At 42.4% G+C, this 17,505-nt stretch overlaps 1 protein-coding gene and 1 long non-coding RNA gene across 27 annotated transcripts in view; one reads left to right on the top strand and one right to left on the bottom strand.

The window, feature by feature from the left end:
* Nucleotides 1-5,097, bottom strand: part of LOC133393793 (uncharacterized) — a 38,165-nt gene extending 33,068 nt beyond the window's left edge. Inside the window, exon 1 of the long non-coding RNA XR_009766399.1 lies at nucleotides 1,410-5,097. This is a non-coding gene — a long non-coding RNA (uncharacterized LOC133393793). The remainder of the gene's footprint in view (nucleotides 1-1,409) is intronic.
* LOC1279520 (tyrosine-protein phosphatase Lar) overlaps nucleotides 1-17,505 on the top strand; it is a 234,157-nt gene that overhangs the window by 89,597 nt on the left and 127,055 nt on the right. Inside the window, exons 1-2 of one of the 26 annotated variants that reach the window (XM_061660331.1) lie at nucleotides 5,142-5,269; nucleotides 15,411-17,494. The exons of 22 other annotated variants lie outside the window; for them this stretch is intronic. The gene's annotated coding sequence lies outside the window, so the exon portion shown is untranslated. Of the gene's footprint in view, nucleotides 1-5,141; nucleotides 5,313-15,410; nucleotides 17,495-17,505 lie in introns of those variants that run through there. 3 more of the 26 variants (XM_061660325.1, XM_061660330.1, XM_061660328.1) reach the window with 3 other exon arrangements.

The raw sequence follows: 17,505 nt of genomic DNA, 5'->3' as shown, positions 1-17,505 counted from the left end.
TGCTTTTTGAACTGCCTGAGGCGTCTTGATGGGGATATAAAAGCTCGATATAATTCAAAGGTGGACCATAGAGCTGTTTGGATAATACGCAAGGGAAATTCGTGGAATAAATATGACGAACGAATGGAAGGCAACGGTGACAGGAGGATAGCCAAACAGTAAACTGAACCTAGACAATAGGTGGACCGAGCAATAAAAGTGAACAAACACCGGCACAACAAATGAGAACAAGCATTCGCATATGCACCAAGTTAGTGAGGCAAAAACGTGGGTTCTTTGAGAATACACACGAAAAGCCATCGACAGGAGCGATGGCATGGTAGGGCAACCATGTGTCCCATGCCTAAGGTAAGAAGAGATAGGAATCGCCAGAAAGAAGTGAAAAACCTCCCTCTTTTATAGTGCTGCGAACCTGTGAAGTTGCAATGGTACAGCAAAAAAAAAGTATTGCCATCATTCCGTACGTTAAAGGTGCACCACAGACGACTACCTGAATGCAATGGAGACGCCTAGTACCGCACGACTTGTATGGTTGGCGGCTTCAAAGTGTGGTAAAAGCAGAAGTCACCGGGCCGGGAAAGCAGTATGTTGTGAGATAAATGAGGCAAACGAGGACGTATACTAAGCGAAGCAAGGCATAATAACGGAGAAAAATGATGAATGTGCATGCTAGGCGATCTGTAGATGCGGGTACCGGAAAACAGAACTGTGGCTGCTCGAGTGCCTGTGGTGACCGTACGAGCTTAGGTGCGTTTTATGAGCTTCGACCCGTGCAGGGTAACAACAACAAAGCGAGTGTATGGTCCTGTTGGGCATCAAAAAGTAGTATGTGGGGGGTAGTATCGAGTCCTTTGACTCTAATTTTAGCTCAAGACATTAGTCGAGTTGCGTGGTGAGAGAATAGATAGAGCGGGAGTTGAACGAAAGGCGAAGTAGTTTCAATTAACAAGCAAATTTCCTTTAATGGGGGGTAGTTTTTTTTTACTCCTGGCCAACCAAGTCACAGGTTTGATGGCATGAATACAGATAAAGAAAAATATTTTTAGAATAATACACTACAATTGAATTAAATTCTGTGGACATCTGTATATTCTAAGTGGAACTTTTGTCTGAGGTCTGTATGGAACGGAGCTTTTATAAATATTCATCACATTATGTGGTAGTGTGTTTTTATATAAGGAAGATACAGGGATGGACGAATAGTACTGAGAGAAAGAAAAAAAAACAAGTTCATTCTAATGTTATATGACAAATGATGAAATACAGACGCTTAAACAGTTCTTTTTTTTCATTTTAGTTAAAAATAATGTTTAGTTTTTAAAAATATCTCAGGTGTGTTTGAATAAAAAAAGAAAAAAAATACAATTGTGCCGTGTCTTTTAAATATATTACTGAAATACATTACTTACCGAATTTTGTGTTTGATGTTACATATAACATCTCAAAAATATTAAAACAGTATTAAAACGATTCTGTTAAGCAATTGCACTGTTCTAAGGGCTAACACTTTATGGTCTGGTGAACGGGAAGATTGCTACGCAAACAAAACATTCACATGGCAACCTTCATCGTTGCAATGCATCGTTTTACAATGTGCACTCTGTCTTGCTGTTGATACATGGGAAATTGTCCTGCAGCAGGAGAATCCCAGCATTGATTCAGCTGGTGTTCAACTGATTTTCGAACGCGTCAAACTCCCGTCCAGACAAACAACAGCAGCAACACCTCAAATGTCAGCCACCTGCTTTGATAGCACCATACGCTGTCTGGTCGCAAGAACGTATATGCTGTTGTATGAGTGCTTCGGTGTTTTTGCTTGCTCGTTTTTTTATTCTAGGTTGGTTCTTTCTCGTTGTTATTGGTCTCTTTCGTTCTCAGCCACCTGTCCATGGTAGGTGTGCTTCTCTATCATTCGTCAGCAAACGGGACTGGCACACAATTATGTTCGTAGGCCATGTCATAGAACATCTATTTGGAGCTTGTTGGACTAGAATGCACAAAAAGCCAAATGCACGGGTCTCTTTCACGTCGTGAAGCGTTACCCTTCTGACCACCAGTACACTTATGTCGTCGCTGTTGTTGCATCAAGCCCCCCCCCCCCCCATACGTCAGTTCTTTCATTGGATCGTGTTGCTTTTCACTTTGCTCATCAAATGGCAGTTGTCGTTGGATTGACGAGTGTTGGAATTTCAATTAAAAATCAAACTCTTATCACTTAGCCTTTCAATCACGTATCAATTGTCTTTTCTCGGGTGCCCTACTGGCATGCAAATGCTTACGCTGCTGCTAGGCTGACATTCGATACTTTCGGCGTCAACGAGGTATTGTACGAAATGTACCGAGAGAATGGTGTGATTCGGGCAGATGCCTCGTAGAAAATTCCATATTGTTGATTTGGATGTCACAGAAAGAGTGAAACGTTTAGGTCAAGTGTCTCGTATCTTGAACTGGCCAGGTAATTAGAAATACATCAACACCAACAACAGCAACACTGACCCTATTCATGCTGTCAACAAACGAATAAAGCTGTAATATTATCGTGAGTCCATTTGAGCTAAATTGCTGAAGTATATTAATGCTATGCAGTTTGTCTGGATCTTTTTATATTCTATAATGAATCACAGTAATAGTCCATGTATAAAATGTACAGTACACAGCCTTCTTCTTCTATTTAACGATTAATAAGCACTCATGCTAGGTTATACAGGCTTACGAGACTTATTATTAAGTAATATAGCTAGATAGCCGCTTCTTGTTACAGTGTACAGGGGGTCAAATTTTAGCAATTATCAGCTATCGTTTTACAATTAGATTCCTCTCGGTAAGCCTTTACGGCGTACGAGTTATTAAATCAATGAACAAATGAACAATGTGCGCTCTGTTTTGCTGTTGATACACTTGCTGTTGAACCTAACATGATTTTTTTCCGGTTCACTTTCACAATGTAGTTATTTCCCCACTGTTATTAACATTATTTTTGAACACTAGTTGCCGCGTGTAAAGTGTTGTAAATATGTTTTATCCAACACTGAAACAATTCGCAAAGAAACACTCATCCACGGAAACTGATACAAAAAGTACCGAGAAAAATTGAGCAAGGTAAGAGTAAATTTAGTATACGGTAGTATTTTGCCGCTGTTTCTCCTCCCGAAAGAATGCTCGCTCTTCATAGGTTTGGCAGTGTAAACTAGCGTTGATGTAGAAACAATTTGTTTAGTTTCGTTGAAAGAAGCTCACTCGCTTTATTGTTTATACCGATCAATTATTACAATAGTTGTTTTTAAAGAATAATCCACATGTGTTTAGAATAGCATAAAAATGTATCACAGAACTTCACTTTTTTACTTGATTTTACATATTGAACGTGAAAAAACTAGAAAGTTTTTGAAGCTATTTCAATATATTTACCATAACCACACACCAGAAACTGAAACGGTCCCGCGCGAACGACCTGACGAACCTGTCCTGTCTGCCAACACTGGGACGCAAGCTTTCGAAAGAAACAGTTGCGCGTATTTTGTACGAACGCGAGGCAGCCTTGGTTACGCACATGGCTCCTGTCATCGTGATTGTGGCGATAAGACTGACAGCTCGTAGCAATCGACGCTAGTAGCTGAGGCATATTCTCACGGTTGTCACAGAAATGCTTGAACGCGGGAGCGTTCAGCCGATCCGTCTGCTTATGGAAGGAAGCATCGCGTGAAAAAACCTGAAGGGTGCTCATGACCGAATGAGGTCGAGTCCTGAGCCGAGCTCGTTGGTCGTGCAAAGCGACCGGCTCGTTTTGATGGTGATATTCGTTCCCAGGATGTTCGTATGCGCATGCTTCTCCACACAGATGGATGAATTTTACGTCACTCAACAGGACACTGAGGCTGGAATGGTCTTATTTGATGAGTGCCTGAGATCTCGTCAACATTTTGTCATGCAACGGCCGGAAAGCAAGAGAAATAGAGGGAGAGAGAGACAGAGAGAGAGAGACAAAGAGAGAGAGAATGAGAGAAGAGAAATATTTCACCATCCATGGATGAGGCAGCATGGATGCGGTAACGTGCATGCCCCATGGCTGCCGTTACCAAGCTTCGTGACGTCTACATTCTGTCCGGCCCGAGAATATATTTTAAATAATTCAATGTGAAAGTTTTCAATTAGCACCGGGTCGATGGAGAGTCCGAGGAGCGAAGTGTAGGGATCAGAAGGCATACCAAAACACCACCACCATGCTTCGAATACTCGCCATTATATGGTATTTTGGTCGTTCGGTGCTTATATAGGCCGCGCTGCAAGATGAAGCTTGCAGACAGTATTGGAAGCACGAGGAACGTAATGATGATGCTGTATCGCGTTGATTAAGAAGAAATATTTCATCCAGATGATATGATTTGTTTGACTGTGGAGATGATGGGATGGAAGCATTAGCAATTAGCATTACGGCCAGCAGTAGTTAGTACGGGAGACCGATGTAAACTTGTTCAAAAGTTTGCTTACCGAAAGCAGTGAAATTTCTCGCATAATTTTGTGCTCGGCATAAGAACAAAACGCACGAGGAAAAGTTTTGCGACGGAAAAATGCGATTGATTTTGTTAGGTTTCAATTTAGAAACGCTTTAAAAATTCATCCGAAGTACAGTCTCCATGCTAAAGGGCAGAGCGAGGAAGGGAGATGGAGAGAGGGGGGGAACGATCTGCACATCAAAAGTAGATAATTCTCTGAATGATTAAAAATGTATAGCACAACCATTTTGCTTTTGATCCACTTTTACGCACAATAAAGCAAGGAAAGAAAAAAAATCCTTTCCATAATGTTGCCTTGCAAAGGTAATTGAAGCACCAGGCGCCTCCATGATGCATCATAATAGTTCGATCGATTCGAGATGTGCATCCAAAACATTTGAAGGCCTGGGCATATGAAGCAGCGCTAGAAAACTGTTATTCCAAAAACAATACCAAACGAAACGGGCTAGTTTACACTCTCTGATGAGTGGGAATTCATTTGTGCTGAGTTCCTGGTGCTGGCTGGCACCCATGCGGGTAACGAAGTGGACCCGACCAACCAAAATCACCTGTATGGTAACCACCGTCACGACTTCGGACGCATCCTGCATGCAGGAGAAGGCCGATGACTCTCAGTGATCGCGCGCTAGGCATACCGTAAGCACCATCCTAGCCTGTGTGTAACACGCTCCAAACGTCGGTTCGCGAAAAGAATCGACCTCGGCACACGCAATATTCGGCCCGACCATACATGAAACACGTTGCGTGCAGATAGTGTATTGGCTTCATTTTTTGTTGGTGTAGGTGTGATACATATTTGTGAGTGTGTGTGTATGTGTGTGTGTGTGTGTGAGTGTTTTTTTTTTCTCCCAGTTAAAGACCCGTTGTTTTGCGTTGCACTTGTGCTGTCCCTTTCGTGGCTGTAATTGTTTCATTCAGCAAAAGGAATAACAAAACCCTACGTGAAATCATCCACACCGTACGCGCGAAACTGAAGTGATGTCGGTTGGCTGAAACTTAGATTGGTGGTTTTGGACTGTGAATTTTGTTTCCGATCCAATTGAAACCGCCTGTGTGTGAGTTTTTTTTTTCACTCATTTATGTGCTGCCCGACCGTTCCCTGTGTGATGATGATTTTGACGCATTTTTTATGCTGTCGGTATGAAAGTTTCAAAGTGAAGATTTGTTCCTACAGCATGCAGCATCGCCTGTGATATAGCCGGTGATGAGCCTTACATACGTTTGAGTAAGAGAAGAAGAATTACGCTCTATGAGCGCTGCGGATGTTGCAATGTGTTTGAAAAGTAGGTTGATTGTGCATACTTCTGCTAGTGCAGTCATCATAGTTGTGGTTAGGAAACCTGAAACCTTCGCTTGATTTTCCACTATTTGGTTTCGGATCTACACAGTTGCCAATAGGAAAGGAAATTCCGTTGGTATTAACCCATTTGTAAGCAGCACTCGTGAATTTGTGAAGTTGATGTGCGTGTCAGTGTGTAGTTGTACAATGTGTTTTTGTGAACGTACCGGTAGGAAAAATGAAAATGCCCGAATGCCAACCAATGCTGATCCGTTGGAATAATTGGATCTGTAGAAAAAATGCTATCCCGCTAAGTTGGACTAAGTTTTTTCAATGTTTCAGTATATTTCACAAGCTGCGAAGGAGATACAGTTGCGTAGTTGAGGTTAGGGTTTATGCACCAGAGATATCGCTGAAAGAAATTCCGGGAAAAGCACACATAGTGACACATTGTTGTCCCAGCGGGCAGCAGTATTAGGAATGTTGCATACGATTGTCATCCACGCGGGCGTACACCAAAGTTGCAATGATCCCTAGTCAAGTCAACGTGTTGCTGCTTTGTCGAGAATTGTTCAGCGTCGGATAACGCTTAAAGGCATAGGACTGGAAACGGATACAAAAAATCTAAACGAACAATTGCTCACAGCCTGTTTCAAAAGAGAACAGCTAGGAGTACGGTGGATGTGGGGAAGGGAAGGAGGTGACTTTGTAGAACGGTAAGGTAATAACAGTTTTCCAATCTTGTCGATGAGGATGTGTGCATTACCGTTGTAACAAAAGCCCGTACGTAAAGATAGTGACATGGTGTTTCGCATTGGTTATGAACTACAAAAAAGCTCTGTTACGCTGTATACCATCGCGATAGGTCATAATAGTATCCATTAAAACACCAAAACCAAAAATAAACAAGGTAAAATAGCAATGGTACGAGTTTTCTCATATACTTCCATGCTACGCGAATCGAAAAACGTATTTCGCTGATGGACCTAACCCTGCGGTGCTCAATTACCTAAAGAACAATGGGGTTTGGTACGCGCAATGATTGAAGAGAGCATTCCAGTCACCACAGCAACTGACCCGTCCAAGCTGGGCTTAGCTTGCGAAAAGGATTTACAATTTTCAAGTGGCTTGGTTTCGGTGCATTTTCACAAAAGCACAAAAAACACACTTCACTTCAAGCTACCGAGACCAACACCGTGTGGCTTTTTTTTTGGTTCACAAATCATGTTGACTGTGAAAAACGAACACTTTTACAGTCATTTCTGCCAGGGTGAGCTGAATTTATTCTTAGAAATTCAAGCCAGCTTATCATAGCTGACTGTTGGTGACGAAATTCGTCAACTACGCTACTATGGCAACGGCAAGTTCATCAGACCAGTCCTCTTTTGGTCGGGTTGGCTTTCAAGGAGTAGCAGCACTTGTGGAATCGTTTGAGCATGTCCGAAACTTCCAACATGCATGTACATCTCCCAGTGCGTATGCTCCACCAGCCATGATGTCATTTCTTCGAAGTTGAAAAGCTCACAATCTCGGCAATTCAACAAGCACGTAGCACCTGAATTCTCGTTCACTTCTCTACAGTAGGTTACCTGGAATTGTTCAAACACTAATCGAGATGGATGTTTATGTTGTTCAAAGATGACGATTCTGATGATGATGATGATGATGATACCGATGTGGGCGGTTATTTTTGATAAGATTGGCAATGGTGGCAGTAACGCTTACAATGGAACATTGTGAAATGTGTACGTAGAAGGAAGTAGGTAGCTCTGGAAATGGGAGCATTCTGTGTATGTTGGTGCCGGCATCTTTTCGCAATGATGGTAAATGCAATGTGACAGTTAATGTGATCTAGCCCTTTTGGTGGTGTGACTGCCGTGTTTTTACTGCTCATACAGTGCTCATACAAAAGGTGCCTCAGGTTTATTGAATAGTACTAACGTTTTACATCACTGCATTAAACGCATAGCCCTGTTCTATGTTTACGTTTGGATATAAAAACCAACCGCATCTTTCTGAATTGGTGATTTCCACGAAGAAGCCGTCATTCGCTCAGTACCGGCAGATTTTGATTGTGATGTGTTTGAAATTTTATTTGCGAAATTCGCTCATCCGGACGTTTCCTCTCGTTTCGATTGGGGTCAAGGAAGAAGTTGCTAGAGAATAACATTAAGAATACCTGAGTTGGCTCGTAATTTATACCTGTCCATCATCCACAAATGGCACATCATGCCCAACCCAATCAAAAATTGTCATTCCAGGAAGCAGCATCGCTCAACTCTTCGGCGGAAGGCAGGAAGCTATTGAAGTGCCTTGCTTCGTACGATGTATCGCATATCGGTGTACCGGTTTATAGAGCTGTATTTAATATTGAACCATCCATTTCCTTCGAGGAAATGGTTGAGAGGAGACTGAGTGGCCAATGACGTATATCAATGGGAAAGGTTGAAGAAGGAATCGAAAAAAGGAATAAGCGCCTAATAGTTGTAACCGAAACGAGTAATACGCTACAACATTCTATTTCCAGGCAAAATCAGTAACACAGTTTTCTTCAATTACTCTGCACCTGTTGGAACGAAGGTTCTAATATACCTAGTTCAATTATTTTGCGCACTGGATGGAGCATTAAAATATTGATTGCATATTAATTACAGCTTATGCAGAACATGAAATAAGTTGATAGACAAACAAACTCGGAATTACTTTTTATCCACTTTCTAATGCTGTACATTGTGCAGACGTAAGATGAATCACATTGCTGAAACCAAACAGAAGTTCCAGTTGGGTGTATTCGGTATAATTTCTTGTTTCATCCTACCATCGACAAAGTTTGTTTCCTCCGTTTATAGGCAGCTCCCGCCGTATCTATGTCAGGCCGAGAGTTTAAAAAAATACGAAGAACGCGTCAATATTGGTGTTGGTGAACAAATCGTAAATTGATTTTCTTTATTTAAAGCTAACAAACGCACCTCCTGCCTTCATACTTCATCTGGATACGTCGTTCAATATCCAGAAAACAGAATTAGGCAAGCGTTGCAGATGAGGTGAAATGTTCTGGGAAAATATTTCTTCGAGCATTAAACGCAAGCATTACGCTTTCCGCATGAACTTCGTTCAAGTGAGCGCGCGCGCGAGTGTGCGAGTGCTTTAAATGTTTGCCAGGCGCACGATGGGAAGCAGAGTCGAGTGGCATAAATTTAACTCCCATTCTCGGTGTTTTCCCAGAAGTGGCGTATGTTTTTCTTCTACATTCACCTGTCCCCGGATTCTATGTTTCTGGTCTTTGGGAACTGTGCCGAGATGCCGATGGCACTGCTGCTTGTTGCCTGTTGGTGGTGTGTGGTGAAGGCAAAACACCTCCTCTTCTGACGCCGTCGTGGGGTGCTTTTTTATGTCGATTCTACAAACAGTTGGCAATGACACTGTACCTACGCTTGTCTACTGTCAGGTCCAAGGCGGAGACATATAGAGCGTGGAAAAAATAATAGCTTCTCTAGCAGGGTACACCACTGGTGATCTATCTATATTGCAGAACACTGAAGGTGTAATCTTGGGCGATGGGGAAATGGCGATACAACGTATACAGCAAGAGAAAGATAGAGAAAGCGAGAGCACCAGACGAGAGACAGAAAAAACGATTTCCTGTCACCTTTGATTATGCAATGTTTGAAGAAAATTAAAAAGCAACAGAATCTTCGTTACGCTTTCCGTCCGCCGCGTTCCGTCTTAACGGTTACAAGTGGAGTGCTTCTTGAGCCTACGTGAGATGCTTTTCTCAATCGGGAGATGCACGCTGTCTTGGCATGGATTGGTTAGGAAGGTGCCGAGACATGGCAACACATGACTATCGCACCTAAACAGTGCCGGGCACTTCAGATGTCATCAGTTTCATTTGCGAGACAGCAAAAAAGAGACATACAGCCGGTTTTTTTGGCAGGGGGAAAAATATACTTCAACTTTCTGCTATCTTCAGAATCCTGACATTTTTTTTACCGTATTCTGCGTATTTCATCAGGTGCGAAAGATTTGATGGCAATTCTGTGTCCCGTGGGAGTTCTGTGGAATGATATTATCGCGTGCATTTTATGTACCTTATGGAAAATTGCGTTATTCGCAACGTTGAGTGCGAAGGACAGATGGCTTTGTTAACGAAACCTTTACGGCTCTCCGTGTGCTATCAATGATGTTCGCTGCATGTCTTAATGGATTTTTTTCATTCCTTTCAATTCTTATGTACGGCATTTTAAATCTTTCTGCGTTTGAGCGTTTGCATTTGACTTCAAGGTTGAAAAAGCAGTAGTATTTTTATTCAAAAGCATTTAGCACCCTTTTCATCACAGCACGGGGATACCCATTGTTATTTGAACGAAAGCTAGAAATAAACACTAACTTAAAAATCATTTGCATAAAATCTGCACAAAAGGCAACGGCAACAGTCCTCAGGCTAGGGAAAAGCTCGAGGTGGCAAAAATCGTCTTGATTCGCAAGCGTCCACCCTCCTAGTATTTCGAAGTGAATACAAGACAGGCGCATGGAATCATTCGTTCGTTCCGTATTCAAGCTTGGGGAAATAAGAAAATAAAGCAAATATGCCGAGAACGTATCTCACCAATTACCTTTTGCGGCATCCGTTTTTTACCCAGGCAAAGCAATCATACCCATCGGCCAATCCTGTCTGGTTAGCTCTCTGGTTCTTGGTCTCCGGTGGCTCGATGCGGAGACCCCGAACCCAAACGTCATCATTCTGCGTCACCCGCACAGCCACCGCCTGCTCCTGTGTGAAGTTGCTCCCGCGTGTCAGTGCGCCGGCTCCAGTACGGGCTTCGAGTACCGTGGAATGTGTCAAACAAAACAGAACCAGCGGCAGTGGCAGAAGAATGACCTTTTTGCGTAAAATTTTCACCGAAAGCAACCACCACCCTATCTTTCGGATGGCCTTGTTTTTGGGCGAAGACATGCCTTTTGTATACATGGATCTGCCGGGTGCTTGTTGTCCTTTAGAATCACACGGGTTTTCATCCAGCTAATGTGAGCCTCGCTCCCAAATACACTTTGGTCCGTCATGCCTGGGCGGTGAAAAGCTACCAGGTACACCGCCACTCCTTTCACTGGCAGCGCTCGTCTTGCCTTCTAAGAACAGGCGTTGGCTTTTGATTTGTCCTCAAGAGCCTCTTCCATCTTCCGTTTGCGTGATTACTGCTCCTGTCTAGAGGCTCCGTTTGTTATTGTCCTTCCTGTTTGCTCTTGTTGTGTTAGAACGGACAAAAACGGTACCTTCAAGTGTGGTACAGTGCTTATTGATGGAATTTAGACTACAAGAACGAACAAGGCAAGCATCAGCGTGAGTAGCAAACGTCAGCATTCAAGGGATTAAGGATGCGTATTTTTATTCTGTATTCGTGGAGAGAGTCGGGAGGCACAGGGTCTGTTGTCCCTTTTTTTTCGAGTAAACCAGCATCTTGAACGCATCCATCCGACCAACATGAAGGTCCGCTCGGCTGGTGTCATTGGAATGAAGTAAAAATGCTCAAACATAAACCGGCTCCCCTCACGTCGGGAGCAATTCCCTGACGGGGAAGTAGAAAGATAAACGTCAGTAACTGTATTATTTATCGCTTTTTCCTCAGAAATGCGCGCGCGTTTAAGAAGAACACTGCAGAGCGTGTTGTGTATAAAAAAACGGCTACCGATTCAAAGCAAGAATGTGCACAACCACCGTGTAGCACACAACTAAGCCATAAAGAAGCGCAGCGTCGTACTCTGAGCAGAAAGGTGGAAAGGATGTTCTTAAAGCACAAAACTTCCATCGCTTCCGACCCCGATGAACGATAGAGGCTTTGGAGGTTAAATTGAAACTCCAAAGCTACTGGTCCCTACGGGCAACGGCGTGAACGCCAACCAAGCAGAGATGGAAATCCAAACCAAGCATTCACATTTATGTCGTGAAACATGTCAATGTGTATGAGTATGTGTTTGTGCGTATCTGTGTGTGGCTTACAAGCAGTAAGAGAATGAAGAACCTTCAGATTTTCCTCCAAGACGTGCTGAAGAAGAGAATGAAACTCTGTACAGCGTATTCCAAAGATCACACGCCAGCGAGGGAAAAGCACATGTGGTACAGGTAGCAGGGTCGGTGAGGGACGATGTTTTGGGAATTATGCGGTATGTCATTCGTTGTATTGCGGCCTATTGTGGAGGAAAATGTGTTCTGTTGTGGGAAAAATTAAACACCGCAATGTACGAAATAACGTGGCAATTATGTTAAAATGATTTACCATCGATTGTAGGATCTGGTGTCGTTGGTGAATGCAACGTGCCAGGCGTTTAATTTGTCAAAGATGGTTCGATAATTTGACATCTAATCAGTTCGACACATGATTTTCTTTAAATAACTAACATGAAAAAAGCTTTGGTTATGATTGTTTGCAATGCTTTCATCATCGCAACAATATAAGAGTGAATGAATGAAAATGTTGTATCGCAAACGAATCAAAGGATGCTATTAAAGTTAATCTTTTGTTGAGATTTTTATGGACACCGACTCCTTTCACTACGAAGTGTGTTTGGTTCGTAGACTAGGTTCGATACCTATCCAATGTTTCTTATATTCACTGGCTTTGGTAAAACACAAAAATAAGCTTTTTCAAACGATAGTCACTCCCAAGATAGCTAAAACAAACTGTTATTAAACTATAGCACATGACACAAGATAAAGTTGTTTCGGAATTAAGATTAAGGTAAACAACAATGACATATTAAGAGCTATAAAACCGCATCTACAATTGAAAAGAGAGAAGCATTGAAAAACACCACACATGAAAGCATTCCATTAAAATGATAACATAATTCCGGGTCTCCTATGAACGGGTGATGCAATTTGCATCAAGTTAAGTGCTTTCCATGGTGAGCATAAACCATTCAGGTGTGAATCTGATAGGAAAAAGCATAATCCGCAACCATAATCCGATTGCAAAACCAGAAACCAGCGATACATTCTATCGAATCGTACATTTGCTGAGGAATTGGCGATTAGCAAAACGAGGGTTCTCAGAAAATCGATCCGAGAAGGACCGTTCCAAGGTACACACTTCTCGGTGGAACGAAATTCAGGAAAACAAAAAGCAAAAACCGCCGTCCTTGTACACTTGGCAAGACGATGCTGCAGTGTTGGGTAAATTCATCAATACCTGCAAATCGGTTACTATCCTACCCGATAAGTAGAGGTGTCTTCGTGAATGGGGAATGGATGCGTATTGACATGTGGATCTGATTGGCTCAGTGACGAGTGTGAGCTACAAGGTATGCCATACAAAGCTAATCGTACTTTACATGGTTCGGTTTGGGGCTGACGCTGAAGCTCGACTGATGCTCGAAGGAAATCCCTGTCTTGACGTATAAGCAGCGTATATGATATTAGTATTTCACGAGAAAACATTGTTGGGCTGAGCCTTTCCGCCTTACCGCAAGAAGCCGCAATTGTAGCAACGAGCATGATAAAGAAGCATGCTCTGAAGAACATGAAGCTGGTTGTGTGGCTGTTGCTGTTGTTGTTACATGGATGTATCCGTGAGCGATTGCGGAAGAAGCTGTTTACGAAAACATTTTGCTTTACCGATAATCCGGATTATCTTTATTGAAATTTATCGTTATTTGTGCATGACATAATTTCCTCGCTCAGTTTGTGCTTGACGCGCTTACCATGGTTTGTGAGATTTCTTACCGCTGATCAGTAGCTGCGGTTAGGATCGATATCGAATGAAAAGGGCAATATTGCCTTGAAGCATCGGGGAAGATGGTTCGGAAGCTTGTAAAACCTTTGCTTTGTACCGTTTGTTTTCTCAAACCGGCCGCCTGGCTCCACTGTTTCATCCGTCTGCTCAAGAGTTTTGCAGATTGAAGGATTTGCTAGTGTTTTAATATTCCATAAGGCGGCTCGAGCAATCGATCAAGAGTTGTTGCTCGCAGATTCAATTCATCTCTTGCGTCAGCTAAGATGCAGATATTGATGTATGTTTCTATTACCAGCGGAGCTAACGACGTACAACATATTAAAGCTTAAATCAACTGCATTTTAGAACTTGATATCTGGAGCTGGTGGTAAAGATCGATTTGTTTCGGGTGCATATTTTATGGCGCAAGACAAGACACAATATGAGAACGTTCAGTGTAATGGTGTTACTAACATGCAATCAGAACCTGAATGAAGGTTGCAAAATCCGCTGCATGGTACATAAATCAATTTAAGAACAATAAAATAGATTACTTGTCCTGCATGTGTATGAAGCGCACGTTGGGGGACTTCCTCCGGTGACCATTGACCAGTCGTAAGACTATTCATTATTTGTCCACTCATCCGTGAGTAATCACGCTCATAAAGCAAATATCTCTTCTCATTCATGAAAGATAAATTTGGTTCACGGTTGCATAGTTACAGTTCATTTCCTGAATACCTCGGTGGGTCGGTATCGGTGGTTTGTATGGACGGGTGTAACAATGAGGGGCAAAATCTTCAAGAGACATTCCCAAGGAAATTTGCGCTTAACGCTATGCACAGAGTAGGTTTGCTTGGTGAACGGGAAACAATGCTGTCGTGCTGTTCCACCTTCTGCTGTCTTGGAACGCTGAAAATGCGCTTCGATAGTTACTGTCTCTAGCATTGAATTGTAAGCTCCTGGTTGGTAGGAAGAGGTTTTTTTTCCTGTCTTGTATAGCCCACCAAAGTAACCATCCCTTAGAAAAAATTCAACCAAAACTAGCAATTTTACTCACCCGCAAATCTTGTACCGTTATGGTGGCACGACACTAGTGAACCGTACTTTATGTAACTCGTATACCCTGTCCGCAGGATCGGAGAGGAGAGTTCTGATCACAACGAACACAGCCTTAGAAGTCAACGGAGCCGCTTTGAACGGTCTGAGATGGAAACCATTCAGTCGTATAAGCTGCACAGCTCTGAAATGGACAACTGTGGTACATGGATAGTGGGCTAGTTAAATTGTAAATGGTACGTAGCCATTCGGTGCAGATGAATGCATGCGCCACGTCTAGTCGGCGTTTGTTCTGTTTCGTTTGGTATAGGCGTCTTTTAGCGAAGGATTTATGAACCTAACACAACCTCAAAAAACCAAACAAAAAATGGGTTGATGGCGCCACCAAATGGCGATGGTCATAAAGACTGGTAATGTAAGAATTTCAACGATAGCTATTTGGTCGGCTTGTTGTGTTTTGGTCGTATGTCTTAACCGTAAACGAGGGATACTTGGTGAATTTGTGTGGCGCTTAAACTGAATTGAAAACTGTTTCCTGTGCATTTGCAGATGTTTACTGGCCAGCTTATGATTTTGCAGCGTTAAATCATACACGATTAGATTTGGGTTGTAATCTGTGAAAGGTGGTGTGTGTCACTGTATTCGTCAACCCATAAACAGTCTTATTCAGCAATATTTGTTGACATTCGGTAATTAAACTATAATTGAAAACCGGGCACGAAATATTGACGTTTAGCAAAGAACTAGTAAAGAACAGCATCAGCAGTAATGGAATGTGTGTTTCAGTTACCAAAAAGATGGATTGACAGTGCTAACTTTATTTTCTTAAATGTACAAATTTATTTTTAGCCGTTACATTATAGCCAGAAAAGCAATAGAAATGTTAAGTGCGAGTGATCTTTAAAAAAGTGTATAAAAAATCTGCTCCATACAAAGAGTGTTTGGTTAACGAACGTAATCGTCAATCGGTGTGGCAATTGGTATTGACATGAAAAAAATTGAGCGTGTGTTGAAGCAAGGAAAGCTCTATTTCTTTCGACGCCGTGTCAAATCACAACGGTTCGTTTTGACGAAGCGGCAAGAATTGTAAACGATGCGAGGAATATCATACACTAAGTGGCACCATATTACAAGATGTGTTTGTTGCACTTCTACTGCTTCTATTCGAGCAACGGTGCAACGAACGACTCATGGGAGATACAGTGTCGGTGCGTGAAATTCGCGTGTAATTAGTGATTTTACACGGAAAAGGCTGCTTCTGTCCCACAACGTGATCTAAAACATAAAAAAAGAATGTCATTTATGACTGGAATCCCGTAGTGGTAGCAAACTTCACTAAGCTGCCACGTACCCTGCACTCGCGAGCGAGAATGTGCGATGCTGTGAAAGTGATTCCATCATGACTAGTGGTGTTCTCTCGTACGGTGTACAGTATTCTTTGGACATTTTCCGAACGAACAGCGGCATGTGAAACCGTGTTACTGGTGCTGGTATCGTATTGCTTGTGGGAGTATGTATCTGGAAATTGCACTTACCTCGCATGTCTGCGTAGTGCAACCGGGCTAGAAAATAAAATAGAAGACAGCGCGTATCATGCGGCAGAGCCTTCGCATGGTCGGGGTCGCCACGGGCATCCTTTCATCCTAAGTGACGCATTAATACGACCGAGCCAAACGAAACAGAAGACATCGGCCGTGCTGCAAAGGATGCAAATAAATGAAAAGATGAATAATAAATGAGACAACACCACGCGGAGCATGAATGGCCGCGTAATGGTGGCAGTGCAGCGAACAATTCATTGCTCACGGCGGCTGCTGCTGTTATTCGACGGAAAATGAAGCACAAAATATTGAAAATGGTTGCACGATGCAAAGGTGGCTGTAATGGCGTAAAAGAGCAAAATGTGCTAGCTGGAAATGTGGCTAAAGAACGGTTATTGTTTGCAGTCGCATATGAAAACGTGCTAAATTGTAGTGAAAGGTGAAAAGTGAGTGAATCAAAAAAGCACCATCTATTGCAATGTAGTGCTTGTGTCTGTGTCATGGTTTTAGTGAACGTAAAGCAAGCAGATGTACTTCGAACCCACAGAGCATCGTAAATCAGTGTGTATATCTTGTTTCGCATTGTTTCTGTAACCGAATGTGTGCCATATCTGAAAGGCCATCCTGCCAGGAATATATTGGCTATGCTTAGTGTGTGATGTAAAGATGGTGATGTTGGTAGCAACAGAGTGCACTTTTCATCATTATTTGTCGCAGTTGTGTAACGACGCACTGGATGTCTACACTGACACGAAATTTATGAATCGGCGGTCTTTTGGTATCGAAGCTGCAATCACCAAATGAAAGTGCAGCCTGTAGACGAGCTGCTAAGGTGATCAACAAGAGTTAAAAGTTAATGTGTTTGTGATCAGTGCATGAGTGAGAAGTGAAAAAAAGTTGGTTGAAGTAACCGCCGATTGAATCGAGTGTTCCGCATCGGTATTGTGTGAAGCTGTTATTAGGTTTAATTTATTCCGTTTGTCGATGGCAGAGCGCGATTGGGCAACACAATGATAAAAGTAGTGTTTTTGTTGAATCGTTGTCGACCGTTACGCAATAGTTATTGTTAGCGAGATTTGGCTCAACTTCTGAATCTATCGCATAAGTCAAAATCGTTCGTTATAGCTCCCTAGTATCCCAAATTGTCCTTCTCCCATCATTTCCTTGAACCTAGCATTAATTACCTAGAAGTAGAATAAGGCAACAATACATTAAATAACAACAATTCAATCGTTACTCGAGTCAATGGCTGCATGAAACGATATCATAAAGGATCTATTTAGAAAAGATCCCACTCTTTCCTGAGACTGAAATCCGAAAAACAGGAATAGCAGCTTACACGCTCGATACGGTTCAATACACTTGCGAAGGTCGTTCAGGCACCTTTCACAGGTAACATATGT

The sequence above is a fragment of the Anopheles gambiae genome, chromosome 3 (genome assembly GCF_943734735.2).
Source record: "Anopheles gambiae chromosome 3, idAnoGambNW_F1_1, whole genome shotgun sequence".
In the NCBI taxonomy this organism is placed as follows: Eukaryota; Metazoa; Arthropoda; class Insecta; order Diptera; family Culicidae; genus Anopheles; species Anopheles gambiae.
The sequence above is the reverse complement of the archived record's forward strand: the minus strand, read 5'-3'. Positions and strand labels throughout refer to the sequence as shown.